The sequence below is a fragment of the Alosa alosa genome, chromosome 16 (genome assembly GCF_017589495.1).
Source record: "Alosa alosa isolate M-15738 ecotype Scorff River chromosome 16, AALO_Geno_1.1, whole genome shotgun sequence".
NCBI lineage: Eukaryota > Metazoa > Chordata > Actinopteri > Clupeiformes > Clupeidae > Alosa > Alosa alosa.
Window position 1 is genome coordinate 11,489,051 of NC_063204.1, and position 18,388 is coordinate 11,507,438.

Below are 18,388 nucleotides of genomic sequence, written 5' to 3' on the forward strand. Positions count from 1 at the left end.
GGCAGAGAGAGAGAGCATATATTAAAAGTAAATAGGTTTATTTTTTATGATATTATATCTATATGGAACTCTGTTAATTTTGACCTGTTAATTTGCTGTATGGGCATAACAAATACTTTGTGCCAGCAGGCACGACTGTCAGTTTAATGAAGTTTATAATGGGCCAATTCTCTTCATAGCATCCCTTTAGTTTTTTTTCTTTATTCTATGTACTGTAGGCCTGTTCTGAATGTATAGGTGGGGTCCTTGATGAATGTTACATGCAAGTATCTTATGAACATACAGACAACAGAAACACTTTTTAAGTGATTGTATTTGAATGCATTCCATACTAAAAACTAAAACACAGCAAACAAGAACTTTTCAGACAAGTCCATCATGAGAGCTTCACTCTTCAACGTGTCCTTTCTGTGGTACAGAAAAATATTGTCAGCAATATGTGCCTAATATATGATTGTCAGGGATCTTAATAGCTTCTATTAATCTACCAACCACTTTTACGTTTTACCAGCATTTCATTGGTAAATAGGGCCAATTTTAATCATTTTAATCAGCCTAGTACTGCTAAATGCTGCAAATATAGTGCAATGTATTATAGAAATATGTGTATGCTGGTCATGACAGTGATATTTATATATTCATATTCAATACAGTGGCAACTGTTGCTCTCACCTTGCCACCGGTATCACGGCTCTTGGCTCTCATCTTGTTGACCTGAGACTCAGCTATATCAGCTCTCTCCTCGGCCTCATCCAGCTCATGCTGAATCTTGCGGAACTTGCCCATATTGCTATTGGCCTGCTCCTCCTGAAATGTGCACACAAATTATGTGTATTTAGTTTATTGTTTATTTGCATGTTCAGCAGTTAAAGGAACCATATGTAAGATTGTGGCCAAAACTGGTACTGCAATCACTTTCAAAATACTGAAGAGCGGTGTATCCCCTCCCCCTCCCCCCTGACTCGAGGTTGCCAACCCTGATGGCGAAACACTACTGACTTTGTGATTAGTAGATAGGTGGAGGGTGGCGCATTAGGCCAAAACACAACATGACATGACAAAACACAACATCAACATCAGTTGAGGGCTGCAACTTCACTTTTTAAATGACAATATCCTGGCCGGACTACTGTTGTCAGTGATATAAGTATTTGAAATGAACATGATTTCTTAATGTCTAGTGACATATCAGGGCCATTTTATGATTAATTGAAATATTTTTCTTACATACGGTTCCTTTAATAGATTAAAATAATTTATTAGATAAAACAAGGAAGAGAATAAAAAGAGGATGTTCACTTACAGCCTCCTCTGATGTTCTCTTGTAGGACTTGACCTTCAGCTGCAGTTTGTCCACCAGATCCTGAAGACGGCTCAAATTCTTTTTGTCCTCCTCAGTCTACAGATGGGAGAGGTGGGTGAATTTTAGCATTTAGCATTATGTATTATAAAAAGTCTTTTTGGGATAGTATAATTTCATATACCTGATAAGTGAGCTCCTTGATGCGACGCTCATATTTACGGATTCCTTTGACAGAATCACTGGCCTTCCGTTGCTCTATTTCCACCTCACATTCCAGCTCTCTCACCTAAATGTAGACAAATAAAGCAAATGTTTAACATATGGTCATATGTCCACCTGTAATTATATCTAGTTGAGCACTGATTATTAGAAAAAAGCTCTTTAGCAAAAACGCAGCACTCACCCTGGACTCCAACTTCTGGATCTGCTTCTTGCCACCTTTCATGGCTATTTGTTCAGCTTCATCCAGACGGTGCTGCAGGTCCTTGATGGTCTGTTCCATGTTCTTCTTCATGCGCTCCAGGTGAGAACTGGTGTCCTGCTCCTTCTTCAGCTCCTCTGCCATCATGGCAGCATCAGTGATGGCCTTCTTGGCCTTTTCCTCAGCATTCCTGCACTCCTGCACAGCCTCCTCTACTTCATTCTGCAGCTGGGATGTATCACCCTCCAGCTTCTTCTTCTGGTTCAGCAGGCTGGTGTTCTATGTGGCAAGACAGACATGTTTACGATGGTCTGTGTCACATTGTGAAATAATCTGTGTTGTATGAATAAATCTGAAAACCACCATGTTTAGGATTTTACCTGAGAGTGCAGCAGCTGCACCCTCTCACTGACGTCCAGCAGCTCCTGTTCAGCCAGTTTCCGGCCTCTCTCAGTCTGCTCCACTATGGACCTAAGCTCATCCAATTCAGCCTGCAGCAGATTGCTGCGTCTCTCCACAATAGCAGTGTTCTCTTTGAGATCATCATTACTACGTAGAGCGTCATCCAGCTGCAGTTGGGCATCCTGCAATGTACACATGTTAGAAATGTAAACATGTATTTTCTAGATTGCTAATATACAGCCTAATCTGGTTTCAGTTAACTATTGTTTTAGTGGATTCAGTTAGCTATCCAAAAAGATAGTTAACCTAAAGTAGAAATAAAAAGCAAAGTTGCACTTTTCAGGCAAAACAAATGAGCCAGTTAGCTTACCTTAGCTTACGCCCCATATTGCCACCATATTACCAAAATAAAATATCCAAATACTTTTAACCAACCTAGGCATTGTTTTGCCTGCGACACTGCCTTAGTACATCTTACAGTCTCCTCCTGTCTATGCATTTCCTCCACTACCATTTTCCTCTTTTCTCCTGCAGAAGCCTTGCTCCACAAGGGTTTACTTAAGTCCACCCCTAGACCCCCCCTAGACCCCCCCGCCCATGCCCACTATATCCCTATGCCTCAATGCTGATTGAGCTTGCTTAACTGCCTTTTCTGGGTTCCACTTCCTCCCTGCATTATCTGTTGGTGCAACTCTCCTCACCACTGGGTCGTTGGACTGAGTAGGAGTCATCTCCAATCTAGCCTTAGCGCACTTAAATTTCTCTGTCAGACTAGATATTGGCAACTCTACAATGCCCTTCCCATACAAGGCTACACTGCTTAAGCAGCGTGGGACTCCGAGCCATTTTCTGACAAAGGAGTTGATCATTTTTTTCCAACCTTTCTTCCTTTGACAGAGGAACTTCATAAACTGTCAATGGCCATATTAGCCGAGGCAATAAACCAAACTGCAGACACCACAGCTTGAGCTTACCTGGCAGCCCTGACCTGTCAATTTTTGCAATACCTTGCCTAGTGTGCTGTCTCAAGTCTTCAACCTGTGACTTATCACTGAGGCTTGCATCATACCACCTTCCCAGACTCTTCACTGGTTTCTCCAGAACTGTGGAAATCACCTCTTTATTTATAGCAAACTTCTTATCTATTACCTTCCCTTTAACAATTGACTCCTAGACTTACTTGGCTTCACCTTCATTCTGACCCATTGCAGATTGCTATTTAACTTATCCAGCAACCTGTTGGTGCATGGAGCGGTTGACGTCAATGTTGTCATGTCGTCCATGAAAGCCCTAATTGGGGGGAGGCTTGGCCCTCCCTGCAACTTCTCCCCACCCACTACCCATTTTGAGGCCCTAATAATGACCTCCATTGCCATTGTAAAAGCAAGTGGGGAGATGGTACATCCCACCATGATTCCTATCTCAAGTTGTTGCCACCCTGTGGTGTACGTAGCTGTAGTAAAACATAGTTGAATATCCAGATAGTATGCTTTTACTAGTCTTTTAATGCTACTTAGGATTCTGAAATAATCAAAGGCCTCCCACAACAGACTATGCGGTACTGATCCAAAAGCAAAACCCAAGTGCACAACGTGCAGGTCTTTCCTCTCATGCTTCGCTAACTGAGTTTGGTGCCAAATCATGCTGGTATGCGCTAAGCACCCGTAGAAGCCAGGGATTCCAGCTTTTTGCACCGTGGTATCAATTATGTTAGACCTTTCCTCAACAACAGGGGTGCTGATGTCCTGCGAACTGTGGGTTACTTCCTGCCGCTGAACTTCAATTCAACTGACTTGATGCACTTCTTAAGAAGTAGCTATCAATGCGGGGACCCTGTGTTCCCTCTACCAAGCACTTCTTTTTCCCTAGATGGATTTTCAGGCCCTTTAGACTTGTAACCTTCTGCCAACCACACACGCACATCTGCAGCTTCTTCTCAGTTTTTTATGAACTAGTGGCTTCCACAAACATGTTTTCCTTACATGTTTGTACATATCATTATTAATAATAATGGCATTATATTAAATTAATAATTAAATAATAATAACACTACAATATAAACAATAAGTTTACTATGGCATCAACAACTTCCCCCTCTCAAGTCAACACTTTCCCATGTCCCAAACAGGGAATAAACTAGCCAATGCTATGGGGCTTGTGTTGTTTGGTGAGTATAGAGCATGGGAGGTGTCATTGCAACATATTTTTGTATATCGAGAGAATGTGCACTCATTGTACTAAATTGTGGTCTCATTTTACCAGATTGTGTGCACAATTAAATATAGTGTGTGCTCTTTTTACTAGATAGTGCTCTTGTTTTTACTAAATTGTGGTCTCATTTTATTAGATTGTGCGCTCAATTTAGTAAATCATGCATATATTTTACTAAATTGAGAGCAACGGAGGGGCCAACTTTTCACAAGGTAAATATAAGCTGTTATGTCAGGTGTAGGAATGCACTCCTATAAGACCTATGCAGTTAGTGATTTCTTGACAGACAATGGGATTATGGAGGTCTCTGCTGCATTGTTTTACCTTCATATGTCCATGGAGACCCTTGAGCTGCTTCTGGGCCTCAGATGCCTGCCTGTTGGCCTGGCTGAGCTGGATCTCCATCTCATTGAGGTCTCCCTCCATCTTCTTCTTCACCCTGAGAGCCTCATTCCTGCTGCAAGTGCAGTCTCAGACTCAGGGAGGTCTGCAGGGTATCCACCACTCTCTGCTGGTTCCTCTTGGCCTGCTCCATCTCCTCATCCTTCTCAGTAAGTTTACGCTCAATGTCAGCTTTGACCTGATTGAACTCCAGCTGAGCTCTAAGTATCTTACCCTCCTCATGTTCAAGGGTACCCTTTGGAGATACAGGAACATGATAATCTACTGTTACTTCTGTAAACATAAGCATCCTATGCTATCTTGGAATGAGGGAAGCTAGTTTTCGGATCATTTTGATCTTTATGAATGTACCTCAGCTTCCTCAAGGGCAGTCTGGATCTCTGCCTTCTCTTGTTCAAGTGTCTTCCTGACCTTCTCAAGCTCATGGATGCTCTTTCCAGTCTCACCAAGTTGCTCAGTGAGCTCAGAAATTTCCTCTGGAAAGCAGACAGACATTAGTTAGTTGTGTGATGTCACTTTAACAATCATACGTTTTGTCTTAAGGGAGGATCAAACAGACCTTGGAGATTTTTGTTCTCCCTCTTCATGGTCTCAAGGTGATCCAGAGATTCCTCATAAGAGTTCTTCAGTTTAAAGAGCTCAGTGCCAAGAGATCTGGACTCTTTCTGGGAACTCTCCAGCTCAGTCTGCGACTCCTCAAACTTTTGCTTCCAATCAGACAAGACCTGTTAAGGCAAAAATCTTTAAGTCCATGTCTGAAAATCATGTTAAGGCATAATGGCAATAGTGTTTTGACCATCTATTTTCTTACCTTATCAAAGTTTCTTTGCCTCTTGTCTAGAGCAGCAGCAGCAGCATTGGATCTCTCCACATCTACCATGAGATCTTCAATCTCATTCTGTAGTCTATGCTTTGTTTTCTCCAGGGAGGAGCATTTGGCATTGACAGCCTCCACAGCTTCCTCTGCATCTTGCAGACGCTGAGCAAGCTTTTTCCTGAGGAAAAATCAATTTAAACAAGTGAGTGACAAATGTACATACATACCTTTTCTGAAGATTGATTTTAAACAATTCATACAGAGTCAGTGCAGGTGGCATTACTTGGCTTCTTCCAGCTCCTCAGTCCTCTGGATGGCATCAGTCTCGTACTTGGTTCTCCACTGAGCCACCTCAGAGTTGGCCTTGGAGAGACTGCGCTGCAGCTCAGCCTTGGCCTCCTGCTCCTCCTCATACTGCTCCCTCAGGAGGTCAGCATCATGACGAGAGGACTGCACTGCATGGGCTAATGCATTCTTGGCCTGTGGATAGTATCAGATACAAGTCCATCAGATATGTATATTATAGCTGTAGAGTAACGATTTAAAGACTTCTATTTAAAGACTTCTGCAAGTCAGTTATGAATACCTTCACTTCCTCCTCAAGTTGCCTCTTGAGATCCTCAACCTGCTGCGTGTAGGACTGTTTGCCTCTTGTCAGTTGAGAAACAAGTGAGTCTTTCTCTTCCAGCTGTCTTGTAAGCTCACCTTGATGAACAGAATATACATTTTTCAATGATATTGTTTCTTTTCTTCTTTTTTTTTGTTACGTGTATCAAATACGTGTATCAAATGAATAAGTTGTTTTACCATTTTGACTTACCATTTTCAGTTTGAAGCTTGGCTTTCTGCATGGTGAAGTCATTGATGGAGCGCTGGCCCTCCTCAGCCTTTGTTCTGTATTCAGTCATCTGGTCCTCCAATGTTCTGCACATCTTCTCCAAGTTTGTCTGACAAAAAATAATAATTTTGTTCTCATGTACTATTTTTTGAAAACTGTTGTCAGTGTAGATAATTCAGTGACCCATTATACAAGTTCTTCCTTTAGCCATTTTGTACAAACCTTGGCCTTGGAGACCTGCTCCATGTTGGAGACCACATCGTCCAACTCCAGACGGAGCTCACTCTTCTCCTTCTCAAGCTTTTGTTTCACTCTCTGAAGGTTGTCAATCTGCTCCCCGAGGTCAGCTACAGTGTCTGCTTGCTTCTTCCTCAGTGTGGAGGCAGTGGCCTCATGTTGCAGAGTGGACTCTTCGAGGTCTCTGCGCAGTTTCTGGAACTCAGCCTCCCTCTTCTTGTTCATCTCAATCTGGGCAGCAGTGGCACCTCCAGCCTCCTCCAGCCTCTCACTGATCTCCTCCAGCTCTCTGGCCAGGTCTGCCCGCTGCTTCTCCACTTTGGCTCGGGCAGCTCTCTCAGCCTCCAGCTCTTCCTCCAGCTCCTCAATGCGAGCCTAAGAAAAGTAAAATAGTAATAATAGTAATAACTTTTTTCTTGCGAGAAACATATTTGTATTTTTTTCATGTTTTCTTTCCTAATAATTGTATTTTATTTTTTTACCTGCAGCTCCTTCAGTTTCTTCTGGAGCTGGGCACTCATAGCTTGTTCATCTTCAATCTTGCTATTAAGTTGACTGATCTCAAAGTCTTTCCTGTGTTAAAACAAGCCAATGAAAAATATAAATGGAATTAATATATCTTTTCTCTGTATAATTATTATTTATTATAGATTAGTGTCTGATTTTCAACATACTTCTTCATCCTCTCTTCAAGCTGCTGTTTGTCATTCTCCAAGTCCATAAGACTTTCTTGGGTCAACTTTAAGTCACCCTCAAGCTTCCTCTTAGCTCTCTCAAGATCCATCCTAAGTTTCTTTTCCTGTTCCAGGGACCCTTCAAGCTGTTTAGGATGAAAAAAAAATAATTCTGTAAGGTGTCTTCATTCATTTAATGCAGTAAAATGTAGGTTCCTTTTGTATTGCTTACATCATCAACTTGTTGTTCCAATTTAGTTTTGGCCTTAGTCAGAGTGTTGACTTTGTCCTCCTCACTCTGAAGGTCATCCAGTGTTTGCTGGTGAGCCTCCTGCAATGCTTTCTTCTCCTTGGTCAGCTTGGCAATGATTTCATCAAGAGCTGCCATCTCCTCAGTCAGGTTTTTAACCTTAAAGTAGACCATTGTCAAACGATTATTTGATTACTCGATTACTCGATTACTTGACTTCCATTACTTAAACATTTTCCTTGGTGATTAGAAAGATTTTCAGTCCTGCTGACCTTATTCTCAGTGGCATGTTTCTCTTTCTCTACTTTAGCTAGTGTGAGCTCCAGATCATCAATGTCCTTCTTGAGCTCAGAGCATTCATCCTCCAACTTCCTCTTCTTTGCAGTCAGCTCTGAATTCATCTCCTCTTCATCTTCTAGTCTCTCAGCCAGCTCCTTGGATTTGGCCTCAAGCTGAATTTTACTCTTGATCAGCCCTTCACATCGCTCCTCAGCATCACAAAGACTGTCTTGTTCCTAGGATGAAGAAATAGATTGTAGATTGCTAGATTGAAGCTACAAATAAAAGTAGATGTGACTACTATATCCAACATATTTGCATGTGCTTTTGAATATTAGTTAAATTCAAATAGGTAGATCTTTGACTGACTAATACATTTTAGCTGGTTAAATTGTTTAGTATACTCACAGTCTGGACTTGAAGTTGCAGGTCATTCTTCTCTTGGAGAATAGAAACCATTTTCTCCTCCAGCTCTTTTCTACGAGCCTCAGATTTTGCATAGGCCTCCTTCAGCTTCAGGAATTCTTCCTTCATGTTTGCCATCTCTTTCTCAGCATCAGCAGATTTCAAAAGGGGCTTGATCTTAAAGTACATCTTCATCCAGGGCCAATTCTTGACACCCATGAATGCACGGACATTCCACTGGATCACCAGCAGTGCATCCCTGTAATATAATTTGTGCTGAAATTTGTCTTTCTCTGATGATTTCTTCTTAAGAGTAGGCAGTATTTCTACCTTTTAAAATACTATCAATGTTTAACAAATTTGAAGATGATAAGTGAAAAGTGATAGCGTAATGTGGAATAATGTAATATAAATATGAAATTAATGTATAACAGGAAATTCAATCAAAAACACATTTAAAACATATGGTTATTGATACAATGTTGCCAAGAAATTGTATCTGTGTATGTTATTGGAGAACTCTAATGTGTACAAATATATGAGTGCCTACTACCACTGATATTATATATTTGTTATTTCTTTAGAGGTTATTCTTACCTGCGTTCTACAATTTTCTGGTACTCAATCCTGGCAATCATTCCACGGGCTCTAGACTGTAGACCAGTGATGATAAGAGCGAGACGGTCGTCTCTCATCTCCTCAAGGACACCCAGGAGACCAGCTTTGAAGAAGACCTGATAAGCGTCAAAACAGGTAACAGTCTGTTTTACTATACAAGTATATGACATACAAAAAAAAGATACCTCAGAAAGAGTCAGTGTTTGCTTTATCATGGAAGGATTATGGGAACATTATAAAGCACCTTAGTGTGTCCGAATCTGTACTGTACATGGTCAATGTCCAGGGATCCAAGCAGTTTTTCTGCTCCTTTCTTATTGTCAATGAACTGTCCGTCAGGGATAGCTGCAGGATTCAGGATACGGTATCTGATGAGGTTAAAATAGACATATTTTTTCAATATTGTAGTAAGAAATGTATAATAATTAGGACAGAAAATAACCTCTTATTTTTACCTCTGTTTGAAGTCAGCATACTGGATCCTGTTGGGGAAGCCCTTTCTGCAGATCCTGATGCCTTCCAGCACACCGTTACAGCGCAGCTGGTGCATGACCAGAGGATTTTCCATGGCCCCAGGAGTCTTGGTCTCGTTGGGGATGATGCAGCGCACAAAGTGGGGGTGAGTTGACCTCAAGTTGGTCATCAGCTTGTTCAGATTCTCCTGTTGTTCAGCCATTTAAATAAAAACAAAAAGCAATAGGACTGCACAGAATCCCAGTGGGCTCATTGATCTAAATATACTTAAAAGAAAGATATGTGGTACTAATAAATACCTTCACTTAGTATGTTAATTTAACCTGTCACACTTACCCTGTGAAGGGCAGATACAGTCTGGAAAGAAGAACCCTTCTTCTTCTTGGCACCAGCCTCTTGGGCTATTAAAATATCACATGTCCATCAGCTCTTCTCATAAACATGATGTTAATTCATTAATGTCACAGGAATAGTTTGTAAGATATTTACAGAATACCTGCATCAGCACCAGCATAGTTGGCGAAGAGAGCACACAACATTTTAAGATTTGACTTCTGGAAGAGTCCGACCACAGTCTCATTGAGAGGGTCTTTGTTCTTCACCAGCCAGTTGCCAATATTATAATCAACAGTGCCAGCATAGTGAATCAGGGAGAAATGGGCCTCTGGTCTCCCCTTGATAATCCTTGGCTTCTGGAAGCAGGCATTTTTGCCCAAGTGGTTGTCATAAAGCTTAGCTTTGAATGTTGAATCACTGGCCTTGGGGAACATGCACTCCTCTTCAAGGATGGACATGATACCCATGGGCTAGAGAGAAAAGAATATGACATTTTCAACATTAAAACATTTTTATTTTATTTATTAAAGACAAGTAAAATAATTTTTTGTCCATGTAGTCAGTGGCGCAACCAAACATTTTTAACAGGGGTGGCCAGACCAAAACTAGGTGTTAAATAGTTAAATTAATAGTAGGCCACCTAATAATATATCACATATATTAGTCCTTTGAGGCCTAGGGTATTTTTAGTGTTATTTTAATATTAAGCTCTTATATTGGTTATTGCAAGGGCCAAATAAGAAGAGTTTGGATCCAAAATGCTATATCCTCCATTTTAATGCATTTTCATAAATATCTTTTTTTATTTTGTTTTCGGAACTGTAATTGGATAATTGCAATTTACTCAATCAAAACACCACAACTGCACTTTTATTGATATTACCTGAAAACACAATTAAATAACATGACTTATTAATGTTTACAAAAATGGATTAATAGTGTTTTGGAAAATATCATTTCATAGGCTAGGCTATATCATTTTTAAGACAGTCTAGGCTAGGCTGGGAAAGTATGATGTGATCATGCTGGCATATATCTTATGTCAGCCTTTATATTAAGGAAAAATACTTTGGGTCTGCATCCATGTCACCTGATATCCTAGAAATCCAGACCCAAATCTAGAAAGATTTAGGGTCTAGCTATGAGTAATGAAAATGGCCCAACTCAAGGGGCGGCACCAAGCAAGCATTTCAAAATATCACTGCACACAATTGGATAACACTACGACCAATGTTTACTGACTGATTCTGGACATTGGCGCAATTGGATAACACTACGACCAATATTTACTGACTAATTCCGGACGTTGCAGCGCTGTCGTTATCTGTTTAGCTCGCCTCTGGCCCGCCTATATCAGATAGCGTGACTCGCTGAGCAAATTCAAATTGTGCTCTCGTGAGAACTCTGGATTTCCAGGGTAGTCACCTGAAACATGCTGGTAGAAATATCTATTCACAGTTGATCTGTGCATGCCATGACCAACTTTTGATTCTTTGATTTGGAAAGCAAGTTCATTATTTTGGGCTGCTATTAGAATATATTAGAATTGGGTAAGATGTAGAAATTTGCTGCAATTTAAAAACCGGATTAGTCGGGATTGGCTTACTATACAGAGGAATACTTCATATTCTTGTGTCCGGTAAGGTATGCTGATTATTTTGATATATGTGTTGACTGAAGTGTTTGTGTCTGCACCTAGTGTTTGCACACTAGGTGCAGCCGTGGCCTACTGGTTAGCACTTCGGACCTGTAACCGGAGGGTTGCCGGTTCGAACCCCGACCAGTAGGCACGGCTGAAGTGCCCTTAAGCAAGGCACCTAACCCCTCACTGCTCCCCGAGCGCCACTGTTGATGCAGGCAGCTCACTGCGCCGGGATTAGTGTGTGCTTCACCTCACTGTGTGTACACTGTGTGCTGTGTCTGTTTCACTAATTCACGGATTGGCATAAATGCAGAGACCAAATTTCCCTCACGGGATCAAAAGAGTATATATACTTATATATATAGATATACCACCGAGAGTAATGGGTGTGGAGATGGACAAAGCGCTGTGTGCAGAATGGAAATATAATTAAATTTCATGTTTCGCTAACCGTTTATCACAACACCTAGCCGTTAATATCATCGGAAAGCTCATGTTCCGCTCTTCCATGTGATATCTGTGTAATTTATTTGTTATAAGTACTCTGTGAGCAATTAAACATAGAATAATGTGTGTGAATTTGAATTTGGCCACATTTTGCCTCCGTCAGCCACATAGCCAGTGGTGGCCACGGCCACCCCTCATGGATCCCCAGTATGTAGTGATCTATGTAAAACATTTTACAACCAGACAAGTAGTAAAATAGTGTAGTGATCTATTCCGTCAAAGAAAACTTTGAGTATTTAATAAGTAAATAATATGTTTCACTGACTTTCTCAATGAGTTCGATGCAAGCGGCCAAGTCCATGCCGAAGTCGATAAACGTCCACTCAATACCCTCCTTCTTGTACTCCTCTTGCTCCAGCACAAACATGTGGTGGTTGAAGAACTGCTGCAGCTTCTCATTAGTGAAGTTTATGCACAGTTGCTCAAAGGTGTTGAACTGAAAGACAATGGGGATATTATTAATATTATATATTTTGCTTAACATTATAGTGTTTGTCTTAGCTTTAAGACTCACATCAAAGATCTCAAATCCAGCAATATCCAGCACACCAATGAAGTGCTGGCGAGGCTGTTTGGTTTCCAAGGTCATGTTGATTTTGACAACCATCCAGTTGAACATCTTCTCATACACTGACTTGGACAGGGCTCCAATAGAGTAGTACACCTAAAGATGAAGGGGAAATGAATAACATGGAAAATGCCAGTGGATGAGGTGTGTCAGCTATAATGATGGTCTGGAATTAAACACTCAACTTGTTAAACAGGCATGGATTTATAACAGCTCTGTTGTTTAATAGCTACACCTTGTACATAACACATTCGTGTCTCAATGTAGTTAAATACTATCAATATTTATAATACTTATACAACTATAATATCACAAGAATTCTAAATTCTGATATTACCTGATTTACATTCTGTCCTTTGGTGACCCACTCGTTTCCTACTTTGACCCTTGGGTGACACAGACCCTTGATGAGGTCAGCAGAGTTCAGACCCATGAGGTAAGCGACTTTGTCGGCATCTGGCATTAAAACCTCACAGTTACACCTCTCTGCCCATATTTAACCGTTAAATGTGGGTATAACATCCAACATCAGAAATTACTACACACCCTCAGTGCCATCAGCTTCTGCCTGCTCCTCTCTCTGCTTCTGCTTGAACTTCATGTTGCCATAGTGCATAATGGAACCAGTCAGCTTGTAAATACCGTTCTTCTCCTCTTGAGTAAAGCCCAGCACATCAAAGGCTTCCTGTAACAAATATATCAAATATTTCATTCAGTAACTACCTCTCCCAACGTACCTCTCTATGAGTATATAAGAAAGTGAAAGCAGGCCTACTCACATCAGTAGCCACCAGCTCATCAGCATCAACAATAGAGGCTACTTGTGTCTGTCCTTGGGAGATGAACGCGTAGTCATAGGGGTTGGAGGTGATCAGCAACATCTCTGAAGAAAGCAAGACCATAGGTCAAGTAACGCTACTGTAACTAAGCTAAGGAAACAAATAAGTAGACACTTATTTCACATTCATGTGTACACACAAATGACTGGAGATATACATGCATTCCTCACCCAACAGCTCCGGTTTCTGTTGGGACAGGATCTGGTAGAAGATGTGGTAGTCTCTCTCAGCCTTGAGCTGAAAAGTGACACGGGACTTCTCCAGCAGATCTGGGGGATTGAAGAGTAATTATAACTTTCAAGATCTGGGGGATTGAAGAGTAATTATAACTTTCAAGATCTGGGGGATTGAAGAGTAATTATAACTTTCAAGCCATACCTCGTCTCCACAGATGAAGGCAATCAAAAAGGGCTTATTTACTTACAGGTCTCAATATCTGCTGATGCCAGCTTGCCGCTCACACCGAAGTGGATACGGATGAATTTACCCTAGCATGAGTGACACATGAAAATGAATCATGGCAGTGATAGAAAAGTGGATTTTGAGTTGATAACGATTTGAAATCAATAGAGGGCTTACGAATCGGGAGGAGTTGTCATTTCTGATGGTCTTGGCGTTACCAAAAGCCTCCAGAGCAGGGTTACACTGGATGATTTGATCTTCCAGGGTGCCCTGGGAAAATATAACACAACATATCAACTCACCTTTCAAATGCCAGGTCTTGGAGACTGGCCTGGCCCCACCCATCTAGCATCTCCGCTCATTTTCATTTTACTGAGATACTAGTTTGGCTTCTTACAATGTGTTTAAAGGTATACTATACAGGTTTAGGTATTTTTGGGCGACTGTAGAGCTCCCTCTAAAGTCGCGATATATTTATATTTTACTCTGCTGTTGTAAATAGCAAACTTCTCGTGACTTATCCCCCCTGTGCACCATAAAAATGCTTTTGTGGTGGAGGTGAAGGATTAACAACAGGCAAAAACTATCTCCAAAGAGCTATATCTACTGACAGGGTAATGTTTTACGATTCTCTGGCTGGTTTTCTCGGTAGCGACTCGCTACGTCTTAGCTATAGCTATGCAAGGTGAACGACTGCCTATTACAAGTTCATTTATCATCAAATTGCCTTCGTAAAGGTGAAAATCTTGCATAGTGAACCTTTAATATTCCCTCAGCTACCAGGATGGCAGGACAATGAACAACGAGAGGGGATGACGTTAGTTTTGAAATGAAAAGTTTCTGTGGCAAAAGGTAATAGCCATACCTGCAAACATCAAAAAGTTGCAGTTTGAAGAATATGTAAATGTATACAGCAAGGTATACATTATTTCCTGACTGCCAATGTGGTTTATTAGCAGTTTGTAGAGGTTAGGTGAAGTAGGAAATAACGTTAGGAATCACTGATCAATATGATTGCTTAAGCTGATGGAAAATGAAATGAAAATCTACGTCCATTACGATGAGTAGGAAGCATTTCACAATTGTGAGTGCCCAGACTCTCTTAACAAAGTGAGTGAGTCTGGTGAAATCAGGTTACTTGGAGACGTCTCCCAAGAGGAAATTATGTCCAGCACCCAGTGAGGTGATTTACCTTTTTCTCCTGAGAGGGGTCCCTCTTTCCAGGAGCTGCTGCAATGCTAGCAAAGTACTGGATGACTCTTTTGGTGTTCACAGTCTTTCCGGCACCAGATTCTCCACTGTTGGTGAAAATGAAAGTATGTAAAGGTTCATCAACAAGTTAACAAGACATTTTGAATCAAAGACTGAATTGTACTCACGTGATAAGGACAGACTGGTTCTCTCTGTCTGTGTAATGAACAAGCGTGAAATGTTCATATAAAACCAAGAACATATGTTATATTCATGAATTCATGCTATTTATTTTTTAAAAAGGTGATGAACTGTTGATGACAATTTTATATTTTTTCAATATACTGCAAACCCTTTTACTGCTAAGGCCGTTGCTTTAATAGGTCTTTACCTGTCAGCATATACTGGTAAGCATTATCAGAGATGGAGAAGATGTGGGGAGGGGCTTCACTCCTCTTCTTGCCTCTGTAAGCATTGACAACTTCCTTGTCGTACACTGGCAACCACTTGTAGGGATTGACAGTGACACAGAACAACCCAGAGTAGGTCTGTGCAAATGATCATACTATTGATTATGAACAATGTAAACAAATGAGGCACCAGAGTACCGGTACGTTTATAAAAAGAAATATATGGTATTTTGGACATTTGTTTTTGCTACTATGGATCAGAGCCTCATGTTTGTACTCACGTAGATCATCCAGGCTGCGTAACGCTCTTTGAGGTTAAACAGCACAGCAGGCTCATGCAGGAAGGTAAACATAGCCATGTCCTCAATTTTGTCATACTTTGGCGGGTTCTGTTGGTGAACATCTGCCTCTTTCACAGTGACAGTCTGTGTGATAACAAGCAAAATCAGTCTCTTTGTAGAATTCTCTCCTTCATCTTTGTGTAACATATTTGTTATAAATCTAAGCAGCTCAACACAAATCTAGTCCCAGAAACATATAAAAAACTTGGCAAAATTGCATTTATATAATAAGCTGTCAGTAAGTTCTTTAAAAAGAATAGCTAAATGGAAAAATATATAACAATGCAAGTGCAACTGATTCAGTAAGGTCAATAAGTAAAAGCTCTGAAATAGGTTGAAAATGTATTTGTCATGCATTACCTTATCAAACTCAGTAAGAACAGTGACTCTGTCACCGTCTCTGCTTTGGACGACCCCCTTCACAAATTCAACTTCAGGGTCCACCACGAAGCAGGCCCTCTTAATGTCAAAGGGGCGAGTCTGGGCCTCCAGACGCTCCATATCAGACTTCCTCAGAAAAGGAGCCGCCCCCCCAAACTCTGCCATCAACGCATCACCCATGGTGAAGACTGCAATGTAAATGATATGAACTAATCACAGTAATTCCTAAAACATGAGACCTTATGGTGAAGAACATGATTATAGCAACATGTAGACTAGAGCACTGACAAGTCAGAATAGGCAAAAAATTTCAATTTTAAATCCTAAGACTAGCATGTGACAGGCAGACCTTAAGTCCTTTGGCCAGTACTGTTAAGGAACTGAGGTGAATGTTGTTTATTTGTTTTAAGTTAAGATTTGAAATGTATTAAGTGGATCAGGAGAATCTGATTGGTGACGTTTGCCTGGTTTGAAATAAGATAGTATAGTAAAAGCGTGGCCGTAAAGGTTAAAATGGTCAAAAATATACAATAGTATATGGTATGTAGATATGTGTCTTGGTTTCACAAGAAGGGGTTAGTTATTGGTACATACTCTAAAACATAGCCAGACATTGGCTATAATGTCAGAGTTTAGCTTGATAGACTACAAAATGGAATGTCAATTCTTCCAGATGTGGCTTGGACACTACACCTACCAATTTTTTAAAATCTGTTTTTCACTTCATAGCAGCATAGGTGCTTCACATTTTGAAAGTATCATGGATGTTGGCACATTTCCTAAGTCCATAATAATGACTGTTTTAAAGGCCCTTCTCAAGAAGACTAGTCTGGATGCCTAATCTGGATGGACTGATATCTGGAAATATCAGTCCTAGTGTTATTGTACCTTAGTGCAGCCTTTGACACTGTTGATCACAACATATTGCTACACAGAATAGAACACTGGGTTGGATTTACAGGTAAAGTTATCAATTGGTTCAAGTAATACCTACAACAGAGGAACTTATTTGTTAACATTGGCAACTGTACCTCAACACCAACGTCCTTGACCTCTGGTGTTCCCCAGGGGTCTATCTTGAGGCCACTATTATTCAAAATGTATATGCTCCCAATTGGACAAATCTTCAAGAACAATTTGCATTTCCTCATAGCTATGTGATGACACACAAATTTAATTGGCCCTGTCCCCTAATGATTATGGTCCTCTTCAATCTCTTCTTCAGTGTATTGATCAAATTAGCGAATGGATGTTGCATAATTTTCAAAATTGTCTCAAAACATAGAATAAACTATAAAGTAATTATATTGTGTATAACAACCCAATACCTTCAGTCTGTCCCTGCACTGGCTTCCAGTAAGTAACATAATTGTATGTTTATAAATCACTAAATGGAATGGGACAAAATTACCTATCAGACATGGTTCAGCAGTACACACCCTTCAGACCTCTCAGGTTTCAGGAGAAATACTTGCTTGTAAAACCAATTTGTATGTGCTTGACTAAAGCACATTGAATTATCCCTGAGTATAAAATGCGCTATATAAAAAAACTTCAGTCTGTAAATCTCACCTTGTTTGGGTCAAGTCTCAGTCGCTCTGTTACACAGATAAGATGTCACTTGCTGTAAGTGAATAGACAAGAAACAATCAGATCACACAGTGTTACATCGGCAGTGCTGCTGGTACACTTTGAGTCCTTGCACAGAATGCTAATTGAACAGATCCATGTGTCTGTCTCTGAATGTAGTCAGCCACTATCCAAATGTCTGTCTATCCAGCCACTATCCAAATGTCTGTCTATCCATTTAGCGATCGTTCTTACTATCCTCCTCCTTCTAACTCTATCTATCTATCCATCTGTTTGTATGTTCCTCTCAGTAGCAGTAGATTGATTACTTACCTCAAGGTTGGTCTTTGTGGTATCTGTTGTCAAGGCCATGGTTGATTCACCCTTTTTGTAGGGGACGGTCCATCCCAATATGGACAGAGCATCAACTGACTCCCACCACACCAGAGTTTTGTTAAAGGAAAACTGGCCAAAAGGGTGGAGGCATGTGGCAACAATAGGCTTCTCTAGACAGGAGGGAGCAGGCACATGCAGGCACAGTGGGAGAGAATGGCAGAGCATCATCAGCACCTGAACTTGGTCCCTAATTTGGAGTTTGCTATTGTGACCTTGTCTCTGACTCTGTCTTTCAGTGTCCTCCTTGACGTCTCCCTGGCCATGTAAAAAATTCCAACCTGCTGATCTATGTTCTCTTCATATTTAATGTCTACATCTTTCATGCTGTCGTGGTCAACTGTCCTTTCAGTACATAAAAGATTTAGCATTGTTTTGGAAGCCTATCAGTGAGGTCTGTATTAAGTTTTTTTATTTGCTGCCTATGTAATTTTAGAAAACAGAAATTCATCTGGATCTCTCTTTTGTGGATTTATTA

General features: G+C 40.6%; 1 long non-coding RNA gene and 1 pseudogene across 1 annotated transcript in view; one reads left to right on the forward strand and one right to left on the reverse strand.

Annotated features, from left to right (window-relative positions):
• The window catches only part of LOC125309862, an 87,075-nt gene extending 77,174 nt beyond the window's left edge, over window positions 1-9,901 (forward strand). Inside the window, exons 24-26 of the long non-coding RNA XR_007196197.1 lie at window positions 1,329-1,414; window positions 8,824-8,992; window positions 9,325-9,901. This is a non-coding gene — a long non-coding RNA (uncharacterized LOC125309862). The remainder of the gene's footprint in view (window positions 1-1,328; window positions 1,415-8,823; window positions 8,993-9,324) is intronic.
• LOC125309856 lies at window positions 283-18,194 on the reverse strand (annotated as a pseudogene).
• Window positions 18,195-18,388: the final 194 nt, after the last annotated feature.